This window comes from Anoplolepis gracilipes, chromosome 3, assembly GCF_047496725.1.
Source record: "Anoplolepis gracilipes chromosome 3, ASM4749672v1, whole genome shotgun sequence".
In the NCBI taxonomy this organism is placed as follows: domain Eukaryota; kingdom Metazoa; phylum Arthropoda; class Insecta; order Hymenoptera; family Formicidae; genus Anoplolepis; species Anoplolepis gracilipes.
In genome coordinates this window covers 3,612,708-3,627,683 of record NC_132972.1, presented here as the reverse complement: position 1 = coordinate 3,627,683, position 14,976 = coordinate 3,612,708, and the positions used below count along the sequence as shown (strand labels likewise).

General features: G+C 34.7%; 1 protein-coding gene across 2 annotated transcripts in view; it reads right to left on the bottom strand.

The window, feature by feature from the left end:
• Raskol (Ras GTPase-activating protein raskol) overlaps positions 1–14,976 on the bottom strand; it is a 294,929-nt gene that overhangs the window by 187,115 nt on the left and 92,838 nt on the right. The window lies entirely within an intron of this gene.

Below are 14,976 nucleotides of genomic sequence, written 5' to 3'. Positions count from 1 at the left end.
GCTTTGTAAAATATTTAATGTGTGAAAAACTTGATTTCAAAAATAATTGACATTACATTGTTTCTCATGTAAAAAGGTCAAATTTATCGAAGAATCTTGTGAGTCAAGAGTCAAGCGTCAAAAGCAGCAGGATAATATATGTGTAAAAAAATTTCTCTAAAATAGGAATATCAAGTATTGATTAAAATTAAAGTTTCTCGCACCACCTTCATCTTTTAATCGCCCGTTCTTTCATTTAATCAAAATTAGCTATAGTTCTTTGAAAGTTCGAAAGAATATTTTATGTGTTTGCGCAATATCAAGAATATATATATATATGATGACTCTTTCTCGATGTGGTATAAGTATCGGCGCTGTTTTTAATCAGGTATTCGCTTCTAATAGCTTTCATAAATTAACCCCACACGCCAGACTAATAACCGTCATAATAACTCCCACCGACGCGCGCTGCCGATTTTTTCCATAAGTTACGCGATCTACCATCCTAATTAGCTTCAACTTCTAATTACTTGTCGACTGAACGCAAGAGGACGGAAGAGGAACCGGATTTAAATTGATCGATTCAGTATATTACTAAACTGTATAGTACTAAACTACCGTGGTTTAATGCGATGGTTATCATATTGTTTGAATAAATACAAACATGATTATCAATCGTTTTTTAATGACATCAATTATTTTCACATTTCGCAAAGTCAAGTATTACGATAATCTTGTTCCAAAGATGATAAAATTGTTCAAAAATAAAAAATAATAAAAAAAAAAATATTACTTTAAATAATTTCTATAATTTTTCTTCATTATTTATTAACGCATTAAAGCATAAGTGTATCTCAATAATATACTTTTTACATAAAATATTGTTTCGTGAAAAAAATATATTATTAATAAAAGATAAAAATATAAAAAATGATCAAAAAATTCAAGTTAATAAATGAATAAAATAAAATTAATGAAAAACTTGTGGTCGGACAAAACATTAATTTTTCATTATAAAAAAGTCGATTTTAAGTAAATTCAAGGCAGATTCTGTCATGATCAAATGAAAAGTGTACTTTTACTTCAACAAGTACCAAATTTTTTTATTGCAATTATTTAAAAATAAATTTTCAATGTAATTAATACACTTTTATTGATATATAATGATAAAAAGTATATGAAAAAGGAAGGTTCTCCTTTTACAGTCATTATAACAGGGTATGCAGGGTGGAATGAAAATGTACAGGTAACGTGTAAAAATTAATTAAGAGTGACAAACACGACATCTCCAAGCCGTAATCTTCGATCTGGTCTACTTACATGAATTCATTGAGCATGACAAAGTCGTTCGTAAAGAGCCTACCGTGTCAAACTCGCACGACGCGCGAGAAGGAAAGCGGAGACTCGTCGCGCGTTCTCTCGCTTTCTCGGCCAAGCGGCCAGCTCGTGCCAACCTGTCATTACCAATCTTTCAAGTTCAAGATCAGAATGAAAGAACTCTCTTTCTCATTGTCACTCGCTGATCGCGAGATCAGTGTACATATATGGCACAAAAAATTGGAATGCCATTGTTAGCGCAATTTCAACGAAATAACTTTTTTTTATTTCTCGACTTAAATTTTTAATTTTTAATTCATTAAAAATTGGATTAAATATTAATATATATATATGCAATATTTTTTATGACAAAAATTTGCAATATTTCGTGCACAAGTATGATTTGTTAGTTCATAAGTTGTTTCTTAAGGATATTAAATTCTAGGTAGGAGAAAATTGAATGTTTTGGTGCAGAAAGCAAATGTGGAAAAATAGACTGAGAGCGAAAGGGTTAAGCGGGAATGAGACATTAATTATCTCGCGCGTGCTTCTCGTGCACGAGCCAGATATAAATTATGACACCGGCGGTCCACTACCTCTGCTATACCGATAAATTATTTACACGTATTTACGCAACGCAAAAGAGACTTCCCGAGGGACTCTCGGCAAGATAAAAGCGAAAAAACCAGTTACGTGAAAAAAAGAAAAAAAAACGTGTTGGCGACACTGATAAAGAATTCGCATACCAACCAGTTAAATACCAACGTGTTTATATCCGACAAATACCTAATACACAATCGTTAGTCATGTGAAGAACGCTCGATCCAGCCTGCAATTCTGTTCTTTATACAAAGTCATTGACCTGTTTTCGAAAAGTGCTCGTGGCGAGATGTTTCGCGACATCAATAAATTATTACGTCATGTAAAGCTCTTCGGAAGAAGAAATATATTATTTTCTTCATCTCTTATAAATGAGATTCTATTTTTTTAATAAATTAATTTTTCTTAAGAATGTCACATTTTTCAAAATTTCTTTTGCAACATATCAAATTCGTATTCAAAATAAAATTCTACCCAGTCATATCAAAAAATATCAATTCTCGAGATATTTGCAAAATTATATATATAGTAGCACTCCCATCTTAGTTAATAAAAATAGAGTCATCAATGTTAAGAATTAGTTTCTTCGAAATTGTCACTAAAAAAAGAATCGTGGATCAGTGAAAAGAAGTTCCAATCTCAAAACTAAAGACACTTCAACGAATTAAATATTCAAGCACATTCTTCCTCGCAATTAAATCCAAAGTTTTGCTTGTTCATTAATAACTGATTTATCTCGTAACACTTATATAGATTTTCTAAAGATAGTACGATAAAATATGGATAAAGAGGTAAAGATAAAGAAAAAGAGAAAGGAACGTCCTGTATATCATTCCTACTAATTTTCGATCGAACTTGCTTGTGGCGTAATCAGCCTCGAGCGTTCGATTATCGATCGTCCGCAATTTACGGGAACGAAAACCTGCGTTTCCGCGAATGTGCGTGCTTCGATCGTGCCCCGAAATTTATCGCGTCTGTGCGTGTGACGAGGATCGAGATCACAATCCGGCGATCGCGCCGAAGATCACGGCACGTGAACTGGTTTCACGCACGGGAATATGCTCGGTGAGCGCGTGCACGCACGAAGAGAAGAGATGTACGCAGGAAGGAGAGAAAGACGAAAGGAAAATAAGAAAGAGAGAGAGAAGGGATGAGAAGAGGATGAGAAGAAAAAACCGCGCCGCGGGCCGAGAGGTCGTTCGCATCCACAGAGTTCGAAGTTGGCGGGCGAACGTGTAATCGCGTTTCGTGACTACGGCGTAGAATTCGTTGCCCTCTGTCCCTCTTCTGTAACATGCGCAAGAACGAGAGAGAGAGAGAGAGAGAGAGAGAGAGAGGGAGGGAGGGAGAAAAAAACACGAGAAAAATTACATAGAAAAAAATTACAGAATTGCTCACACAGAAGATTTCTCGCGCGAGGGGCGTAGTCGAAAAAGAGGAAAATTATGAATGGCGGTTCCGTGGCGCGAGAAGATCCCTAATTTAACGTAATTAATCAAAAGGAAACAAGACTGTATAATTTTTCATAGTATTATTATATTCATTCAAATATATGTGTACAAACAGGACGAGACGGGATGCTATCGCGTCGAGGAACATGTACCTCATCACGATAGAATTGTCTTCAGTTTTCAAGGCTTCAATTACGGGCGATTCTCCCGTAAATTGTTTGTTGCGGCTTTGATGCACACATGCGCGGAAACGATTGCGGAAAATAGCCGTAACCTGGAATTTTCACTCTCGAGCCGTAATTTCTCCGATTAATCCATTCTGATTCATCACGATTTTGCACGGTAGCACGGCAGTTTACCTACTCGATGATGGACAATTGCGAGGTCATAAAAGGGAGCCCATCGAAATGTTCCATCCACTCGACACGTACAAGGTCAACGATCAATGTCCGAACATTAACACTTAACTTTTCAAAACGTCAAATCGAGATCGTTATCGAATCTCCGTTATATAACGTGTGAATCAACGACCCGAGATCGAGTACATAACTCCTATAATTTTAGATATGATACGTCTTTAAATTAACTCGTTACAGAGAGACTCAAAATATGCCAAGATCTATCGACGATGCAGCTGGTAAAATGATAATTTTAACTTTCGATATTACTTATTCATAAATTGAAAAAAAAAACAATTCTATTCTTTTCTCCCTCTCTATATTTTTTATAAACATAACACAATCATATTGAATAATTTATTTTCGTTCCGCGATAATCCACAGAAATTTTTAACAGAAATATCTATTCTGACTTTTCTCGATTTTAATCTTTTCCTTCTCAATTCAAAAAAGACCGACTTGGTATCCAATGCTTCCAATAGGTTTTCACAAGAGGATCATCATATCGTCGGTCGCAGGTGTCGTTGAATTGCGACCGAATCGATTGGATGCGACCCGTGTCGTAAAAAAGCCGGCTCGTAAAATTGCGACAGAGGGGGAGGATGCCATGCTGGGATCCACATCCAGCCTATCACATTGATGTGTCCTCCGGACTTGGACGCCCGAGAGAAACACAAGCGAACCTTGACATTTCTCGCGCGGAGGTCACAAAGAAGAAGAAGGCCGGCCACGAGGGTCCGTGGTCCGTCTCGAGCGCGAGAGAGCAGATCCCTGCGGTTCCGGTTACCATGAGAACCTTACAGTCGCCTACTCACGGGTCGAAAGCCGAAGAAGAGAGCGCCGGAGAAGGCACAAGCGAAATGCCTACTTACGACAGAACCGCGATCCCCTCGTAAACATCGGACCCCATCGGCTCCTGGGAATCCGCACGCGGCGAGAACAAGGATACCAGGTGCAGCGGCACCGATAACGACCGCCGATCGACCGCGGGAGGCGGCGCGTAAACGCCGGTACATTGTACTACGAGAGAGAGGAGGATCTCAGGCATTCCCTCGTCAATTTTTGCGGCCGCCGCCGCCACCGCCGCCGCCACCGCCGCGGATCGCGTACCCGGCATAATTGCCTCAAACTTTACGGATAATTGAACGAACGGACGCGCGTCGAGACACGCGTTATTAATTACGGACGCGCGATGTACCGTGTGCTCGCTGCTAATGATGCCGACGACTGCGGATGAAATTAAACCTTTGAGAGCTGATAGCGGACGTTGATTGGTGAGCTACGATGATCTTTAGATTATATGGCCTTTAAAAAGCAAACTTTTGTCATGTTCATCGTCTATATGGGAGAATCATTAATAGATGTAGAGTAATCAAAACAAAATTATACTAATATTTTTAAAATTATAGAGTAATATAATTATTATTCTTGCTATTGATTCTTAATTTTTACATTTCTTTGATTTTTTATTTAACCCTTACGATACACACTACATTTAGATGCCTCATCCATACACACATGGGTATTTCAAGTCCGACTGTTTTTTTCATTTATTTAAATTGATTCAAAAACTCTGTAAGAATTCGTGAAAATACTTTCAAGTTTCTGGAACAAATATCCCTAATTCATTTTGGAAAAAAATAAAATGTAATATAATTTAAAGAAGCTTAGAATTTTTCAGATATTTCAATGGATAGAAATCGATCGGACACAAATGACCCATGTGTGTATCGTAAGGGTTAATTTTATATTTATGTATTATCTAATATATAGATATTATCTAATAAATATTATTTATATATTTTTTATTTATTTTTATGATTTTTTATTATCTATCTTATAGAGTAATATAATTATCATTCTTGCTATTGATTCTTAATGTTTACATTTCTATGATTTTATATTTAATTTTATATTTATATATTATCCAATATATATTATCTAATAAATATTATTTATATATTTTTTATTTATTTTTATGATTTTTTATTATCTATCTTATAGAGTAATATAATTATCATTTTTGCTATTGATTCTTAATGTTTACATTTCTATGATTTTATATTTAATTTTATATTTATATATTATCCAATATATAGATATATATATTATCTAATAAATATTATTTATATTATTTTTATTTATTTTTATGATTTTTTATTATCTTGATTGTTAATAATTCGATTTACTAATAATGCATTGCGATGTTATGTATGTACATATGCATGTGAATCTGCATAGCGCGTAAAATTTTATTAGGAACAACGTGAGTAATTAAACGTTCGCGCGCAAACAAAGCAAAGTGTCTTAAGACACAATCTAATTTGCAACGATGGTGGATTCGCTCATGCACGATGCGCGCGGCTACGAAGATAATACTAATTTAAATTCGCAAAAGCGCTTTCTACAAAATGTGTTACGTCTGAATAGTAAGTCGGTTATGCGGTGTACGCTCCGGGGAAAATACGAGTAACAGCGCTGGCTGTTATGTTGTAGCGAATGCAAGAAGAGAGAGAGAGAGAGAGAGAGAGAGAGAGAGAAGCCGAAGCGCAAAAAGGAGAGAGGAAGAGAAACGAGCAGGCGAGATCAAATCAGCTGAGAGAAAAGCCGCCTTCTGGCGAGTTCAACAGTGCGCTTTCTTAAATCAAGGATACGAGGGAGATTTGTCAGAGACGAGGCTGACGATGCTGCGCAATTTGTTACCCGGACGTCGATTAAACGATGCCTCGTAATAAATAGGAAATTGGCAAAATCGATGAGAAACTCGTAATATCAGAATTTTCAATTTCTTCATATAATTAACCCTTACTCCGTATTATTATTTTTGGCACTTTCTAACTGTACAGGTGGGTCAGCGTATTTTCGATAAGTTTATTAATATGTAAAAGTGTTTTAAAAAATCTGAAAAAATGTATATACCTTCTTTGAACATTCTAAGTAAAGACTAAAATAATAAATTTGAAAAATAATTTACTTAAATATATTATTTTATGATTATTTGTTTTCGAGAAACTGACATTGTTAGAAAAATCATAGACAAAAATGATCCATCAGTACGGAATAAGGGTTAAGAATAAATAATTTATTATACATGCAGGTATAAATATGTGGACCTGATTTCTTTCAAGCTATAAATAAAAAAAGAGTGTGTCAAGTAAATCTGAAGTATCAACGAAATATTTTTAAGCCAATAAGAAAAATTGTGAATATGCAAATAATGCAAAAAAATATAACGCACACATTATGTTAAGTAATATTTAAATCGGTACCTAATAAAGAACGATTAAATGCTACAGCGCATTCGAATTAACAAAAAACAGATCGGCTTTCGTTCCTCGAATACAGCAATCGATTTTCGATTTTCGACGACGAAGGAAGATAATTCCGGGCGCAAAGAGAGTAATCGAGGACATTCGAATCTCTCTCTGTAATTTCGTCGCGAGGGCTTTAGAAGGAGCACGTTTGTCGGGAGATTTCGTTCAATCTCGCGATACCGCAACAAGAACGTCGAATCGATCAAAAGCAACGGCCAGCAGCGACGTCGACCACCACGACCGAGTAATTTGTCCTCTGATGGTCGGCAAGCGTGTTGGTTACTCGCGCTCGCAAACTTGCCTCACCAAGTTTCTACGACGAACGCCAAGTCCCTCCTATTCATGATGCGGCCACCACGTCGGACTTTAGTAATTCAATAACTCCTCTACGAATCTGATGAAAGCGCACCGGTAACATTATACAGTTAAAGCAGAGATTCGCGAAGACTTTACTTACTGTTCCATTCGTTAAACTTTGATCAAGCGAAAGGTAAGAAATGGAATCGATTTTCACTCGGCTTTTAAAATTCGCGATTCGCGGTATATATGTATATCAGATATTGTCGCTGCATTTATTTACATGTCGCTAGACATTTTGTATTTCTATATGTCAAGTCTGTTGTATTTTTAAATAAGGAAATTAATTCAGATAAAAAAGAGAGGTGAAAAAAACTATCGCAATATAGATGTGTATCGTATTTCTCGAAAAAAGTAAAACTGATAAATAAAATAAGCATGGTCGGCGTATTAAATTATACATATTTGTATGTAGTTCTTGTGTTCGTACAAGATTGCGATAAAAATAAAAGTCGAGGTACCAAACGACAGGTCTTTGCGCTATTTTCCCAAGAAAGAGGACTGACTTTTGAATCTTTTAGTAACCGCATTCGAGAGAGAGAGAGGCAATTCTTTTTTTATTTTTCTACGTGAATCATGTATGTACACTTTGTATACACGTAGTCGAGTTTTCACCGTGAACATTGTTGTTCCTAACGACTGTGACGCAATACAATAAAAAAATACTCTAGCAATCTTCAAGAAACAGACGCGCAAATTTCTTGCAACATCGATCTTAAGTCCGACTCGTGCCTGGAGGTTCAAGGGCTTATTACGGTCCGTCTTACCTTGAGAACCCACGGCGCGGACGATTGAACTTTTCTCCGCGGCCCTAAAGTCTCGAGATTGTGTCTCGTTTCTTCGCGATAACAATCTTCTCCAGATACTCGGATGTAATAATGAAATTATTTCTTCTTTTTGCGAGAGTTGTGTCTCCGTAACGTATTGAGAAATAATCGGCAGCAAAATTACGAACTATTTTATTTATGAAATTGCTACATAGATACGAAAAAATTTATAACTAAATAAAAGTTACATACACGAAGAATTATGCCATTTGTGACGTTATTATTGTGAGATGTAATACAAAAATTGTAAGAATATTTTACGTCATATTTTGCAAAATATCAAAAATTATAATTATAATAAAATTATTTAAAAAATTGCTACGTACTAAATAAACATATCTGTTATTAAAATTGCTATGAATGTTGTATTCACTGTACCATTTTTTCGAACAATATGCTAATTTATGTAAAATGAGTAACTGCAACCAAACATCTAATTCAAAAATTCCGAAGTTTAATAATAGCTTGTTCATACGAAAACCGGCACACAATATCGCGTGATGTAGCTCTGACGAAGAAACGTCTCTCTCAGTCTCTCAGTTAGATCGATATATATCTATCTAACAGTAAAAGTTCTACTATATGATGATAAAATACACCGGACTTGTAAGAAGACTTGCACAGAGAGAATTTATTCATTTACTCGTCGAAACCATAAAAAGCACATCGTAATTTAACCGCAATTCCCATTTAAACCTTTATTATACTACTTAGATGAATAAATTTAAATATTTCTATCTTCATTTACTTGTAATTTAAAATTTCACAGTTAACCGCAATTCAATAATTAATATAAATATTATTATTCAACTCTTGTACATACTCTGCCCTAAATACCAAACATTTTTTATTTTTCAAAGAGACTTAATTTTTCTCAAATAAATATGTTAATTAATATATATTACTACGTGAAACACAAATAATGAGAAAAGGGATCGATGTGAAAGATGAAAAAAAATGAACTCTATAAAAAAAAGTAGAACAATTAATAGAAATTTGTAGGAACGGGTGGATGTAAAAATCGCATTCGTAGCAGAAGTTTCAACGTTCGCAATTTCCTTCTTCGAAGATAATAGCACGAGCCTTTCGCCGTTACATGGCGAGAATTTTAAATCTGAAGATGGTCGGCAAACACAGACGCATATAAGACAAAGCGGCGAAGGTGCGTGTCTAGTTACCTGCCGTCCAGTCAGTTATCTACATTTAATTATGCAAAATTTCGCAAAAGCCATTTGCCATACAAACGGATTTTATCCTATACACTCCGCTCGCTTTCGCGTGAACGAGATTGTGTCGAAGAGTTCGCGTGTATATGCTCGTTTCACGATAAAAAAGAGATACCCTGAAAAAGCACGCATCTCGTTAGTAATTATTAATGGTGCGAAACTGCTCTTCGTACTCGTAAAACGCACAATTTTAGTACGGCAAAATTTCAATGCTGTTATTGTGTTTGCTAATATAACATATATGTGAAACCGATCATGCAATAACAGTATAGCAATATATGTAATTAGTAAACATTGCTATCAATCGATATAGATTAAACCAATGTAATTAAATTCACTCCCTTTACTCAGAGTTGGCCAAAAAGTCCAGTGAGTAAATAAACCATGATAAATTTTGTTTTTTACTACCCCTTTATCCAATGAAATAAACTGGCAAAAATTATAAAAATAACTAATACAGATATGTAATAATAAAATATATTTTTGCCGATTTTTTCCGAGAAATACCGGTTTTTTACTACTGGAATGAATTTTATTCAAAAATAAAGAATTTTGCCAACCCTGTCTCCATCCCCGTTAAATTTCAAAATGTTCAAATATTATTAAATTATTGTAAATATGTGTCGTGTAAATATTTGCAAATATTTTACATAAATGCAAATATATGGTTAGGTTATTATTAAATTAATAAAATATTTAAAAATATGCAGGGAAAGAAGATAAAGAGGGATTGAAATGAAAAGAAAGACTTTTTAAGTCAACGTCACAATTAACGTTTGATTAATTAAATTAGCGCTGTCTCTCTCTCTCTCTCTCTCTCTCTCACTCTCTCTCTCTCATAAATTACTACAATCAAACGAGAGGCTGTGAATTGTCAAGTTGGAATTAGTTAGCTTCTGCAACTGCTGTTGCAACATGGTTCAAGAGTTTAGAATTCATTATTGATTCTGGAAATGTACAGACAGAGTTACAGTATTCACTACTAATATTCTGCGTAGCTAATCTCGAGATAGTATATTTTGCTCATTATCATTTACACTTTTTGCAGATTATTTTCGATAATTATCATAATGACAGAGAGAAAATTCCGTTAGCACAAACGGACTAAACGCTAAATAATCTCCCGATTATTAACTGTTTTATACGCACAATCCAAGTTCAGTTCTCTGATCGTTATTTACTCATTCTTCGGATTTCTAGCTTTATTAATATGAAGGTTGAATGAATGTAATAAGTCAACGAGAAAAATAATGATGACTCTCCGCCATACTTATAATCGATGTACAGTTAAAGTATAGTTAATCAATATATACAGATATATGAACCGTATGAAATGCATTAAATCCATTTAGATTTTACAGATTGAAGATTATTCATTTTACTCTTTCGTATCTATAATTGAGCGCTAATGATCATTAGAATTTTTAAATCCTAGTTGCAATACGTATAAGATAGCGAGATTGAATCATTTCAATTATTTCATAACAATTTAAGTCGAAACCTAACCGATTAATTATACAAACGGCGAATAAATCGAAGGTCACCATCGGATCCTGTAGTCTCGGCACTCGAATCCTAGAAGCCTCGATCGCGAAAAACCAGTTGCCGGCGACCCCGATCCGCGAGACGAAACCCGATATACATCTCGTGAGATGATTCATCGAGGCGTAACGTGTCACGTTTCCACAGACCGTTTGCATTAGATCGCGCGTTTCGAAATACAAGTGTAAGGGAATATGTAGCGGAGGCACGAGGCGCCTTTTTGACGACGATCATCAAAATTTCTGCCGACTCTCTCTTTCGTCGACGCATCGAGGCTCTCCTCCTAGCTTCTCCTCTTTTTCTGCCACGTTTGTCGCGCGATCAAGATAAACGCACCCGAAAGAAACTTTGGCTGCTGGAGGGCTTTCGAGCCCCCAAGCTCGAGTGTGCAAAGGCATACCGTCACGTTTTGCGACCCGCGAATCAAATCTCGCATCGAAACGCTCGCCAGAGTCGTAGTCAAGGACACTTTTTTGAAAGTGGAAGCCCGCCGTCTCGTAAAAAACTGATAAATATTAATAAATTATATATATGTTATACAAATTAGTAATAATTTTTAAATTTCAAATAGAAAATAAAACAGAAATTAAAAAATCTCTGTTTTTGTATCCTCATAATTTTTATCTGCACACTAGGTTTTATGGAAAATATAAAAAAAATTTATTTATTAAAAAAAAAAATATATATATATAAATTAAATATAAATAGTAACACTGTATGTACAATAATACCGATTCATCGATATTTTATTTGACATCATAGCGGATATTTTGTTTCATATCTTTTACATGTCAAAGACAAAAACCGTTTTCAGTCGAACGGAAATTGAAAAATTCCGAAAGTAAAATGCACTCTGGTATCGTGTGATGACATTCGTCGAATTTCTGATACGAAATCGTCGCTGTTACACCGCATGTACTTCGTTATATTTTATGATACATTTTTACAGCAGATTTATGTTATATTTAAACTTTAACGGAACAGGTTTTATGTCATGCTTCCGCGTAGCATAGATTTATTTTTTGCGTTATGTTTTATAATAGAGTGGCCTGCATATAAATTAAACATTTAAAACACACTTTAAAGTTAATTATTCCGAACCATATATCCAACGCTTTCACCTATAAATTGCAAATTCATTCATAAAGGATGAACGCGGTCAATCTTTAAATCATTCAAATTTCACTCGCGGAATCGAATAAAATGACAAATTATCTCACAGCACACATTGGTCTCTTGTTACTTCATTCAATAATATCCTTACCTGCACTTTTACAGATTCAAAATCGATCGCGTGATACACGAAACCCGTTTGTGCCATGAAGTGCGCGTCGCGACAGTCGAATCGAACTTCGAACCCGCGTCCGTTCACTCGGACAAAATACGTCTTGTGTTCCTCTCTTCGTTTTCACGAAAGATATAAGCAACGCACGTCGCACTTGATACTTCCCGGAAACAGATCACTATTCGAAACCGTCACATTTTCCCGCTAAGCGTAAATATTCGCGAGCACACACGCGACAAACATCCAACACGATGGCTCGTCGCGGACTGACAACGCGGGACAATGTTAGCGGCCGAGGCCGGCCGAGCGCGGCCGGAAACGGCCGAGGACCGGCCGCGCTGCGCGAAGTGTATCACGTGCGACGATCGACGACCGCGAGCTAGCTCGGCCGTCGCACGTGATACAAATGGTATCACGTGTGTATCGTCGATATATTGATGGTTCACCGATGCTTTTTCTGCCGATTTTGACGGTCGATGATTTTAACACTGGAATTACAGGGCAGTCATTTCAGTTTCTATTTTTTAGATTAATACTCTATTTCTTGTATAAAAGATAAAATTCTGAAATTTTATAACTTTTTATCAATCATTTAATAAAGGAAATAACTGATGAAGAGTTAAAAAATTTTAGAATCTTATCTTTTACACAAGAAATAGGTTACTAATCAAAAAAATAGAAACGATCAAAAAACCACTCGGTATTTCTAATGTTAAGCAGGAACTTGACAAATCTCAGTTTCAAAAGTTAATAAATCTAATTTCGAGATTTATGAATTTTATTCATGACATTGCGCAAAAGCATTTTATCCCTTTAAAATATAAAATTATTAATTAATTTGTCAGTTAAAGATTTAATCTGTAGAATATAATTAAATCTCAAAATCGTAATATATCAATTTTTTTTTTATAGTGACACTATACTAGAGTATCACAAAAATTTTATAGCGCACAAAAATTCATGAAAATAAAAATTTTAATTTTACAGGACAAATCGTTACTTTAACTCAGACAAATTAACTATCTTTATTTAACTTTCACAAATTAATTATTAATTTTATATTTTGAAAGGCTAAAAGTGCTTTGCGCAATGTCATGAATCTTATAATGTATTAGATTTATTAACTTTTGACGTAGCTAATCCATCCGGCAAATCCTCCGCCGTCCAGTTCTTCCTTAAAGTACTTTTCCAGTTGCAGAATATCTGCAAAACAGAATCGCTATGCCTCTTATTTCTCTCAATTCTAAAGAGTTGGCGATCGGATAAGATCGCGCGGTTGCGTATCAAAGAACACTGGATTCTCAGAGTCGCTATTATAAAAAAAACTTGTTAAATTTAACTTAACTTTTTTCGCTTGTACAAACCTCGATGGAAGACCTATCATCACGTTTGTCGAGTTATAGCTATCTAAATAGTTGTTGATGATATAAAAGTACAAGTCTTTTTCGCATTTTAAAATATTAAAATGTAATTAATAAATTCGCGATTCAAAAACTGTTTGAAATTTGGATCAACAATTCATAATTTTAATATGTTTCTGTAAGAAAAATTCTAATAAAAATAAATCTGATGCTCGCATGCTGTCCAATAAATTAATGATAATAATAAAACTGTTTATACTTAATATTTTAAGAGCCGCAATGGTTTTGCAACAACTTGTGGTACAGTGACATTCACTATATAAAATATTAAGGTATCTCTAATTCTTCTATTGCATCCATTAGGTATGCGTCTATTGATAGTATGAAAATTTTAATTAAAATATTTGTACATTGAGTAATTGTGATTTTAACTACAGATTAAACGCCCAATGCAAAGTACCAATATTATATTATTAATTAATTATATTATAATTATATTATATAATTTTGTTATATTAACTACATTTTTATCTTATGTGATTTAAATTCGCGCAAGTTGTCCTTACAGTTATTTTCTATTGTTATTCTTTCTGCAAAAACAACTAAAACACATATTTGACTTCTACTTTTATTATCGAAATAAAATCCTAATGGAAGGTAAACACTTTCCCTTTTTACTGGCGACATCCCTCAACATCGACAAAAGCGTCGCAAATGAAAAACGAAGAAGAACGATAAAGCTGCGTAATTGGAGGATGCAGATATGGTTCGTCATTCGCTTAAGTGTGAAAGGCGATAGCGAAACGTCGAGCAATCATTATTAACTGATTTCCTTTACTTTCGATCCGCATTAAAGAAGCGTTCGCGTGTATCATGTTCTAGGCAGTCTGCTTGTAAATGTTGTATCACACTCTCTACGCACTATGTTCGTCGCATATCGCATCAGAGACGCAATTTATTAAATAGACATCGTGCTTTATCATAGTCGACGGCGGAACGAGACAAATTCAGACGTCGTACGAAAGTGACGTTAAGGAACCAAGCTTGCCACGGTGTTGCGTTTGGTTATATATATTATTGTACAGACACGAGCTTCCAAATTCTTATGTACGAGATGTTCTAAAATCATCGTACATGCTTTAGATGTAACAACACAACTAAGAAAATTAAAATTAACTTAAATTATATTTTGAGCACAAGAGATTTAAATAGTAAGATGTTGCTCTCAAACTCTTGTTTTTAATCTTTCGAAATTACTAATCAGAGAATTATATATTACTTATTATATTTACAAGTTTCTAGGTACTTATTTTAATATA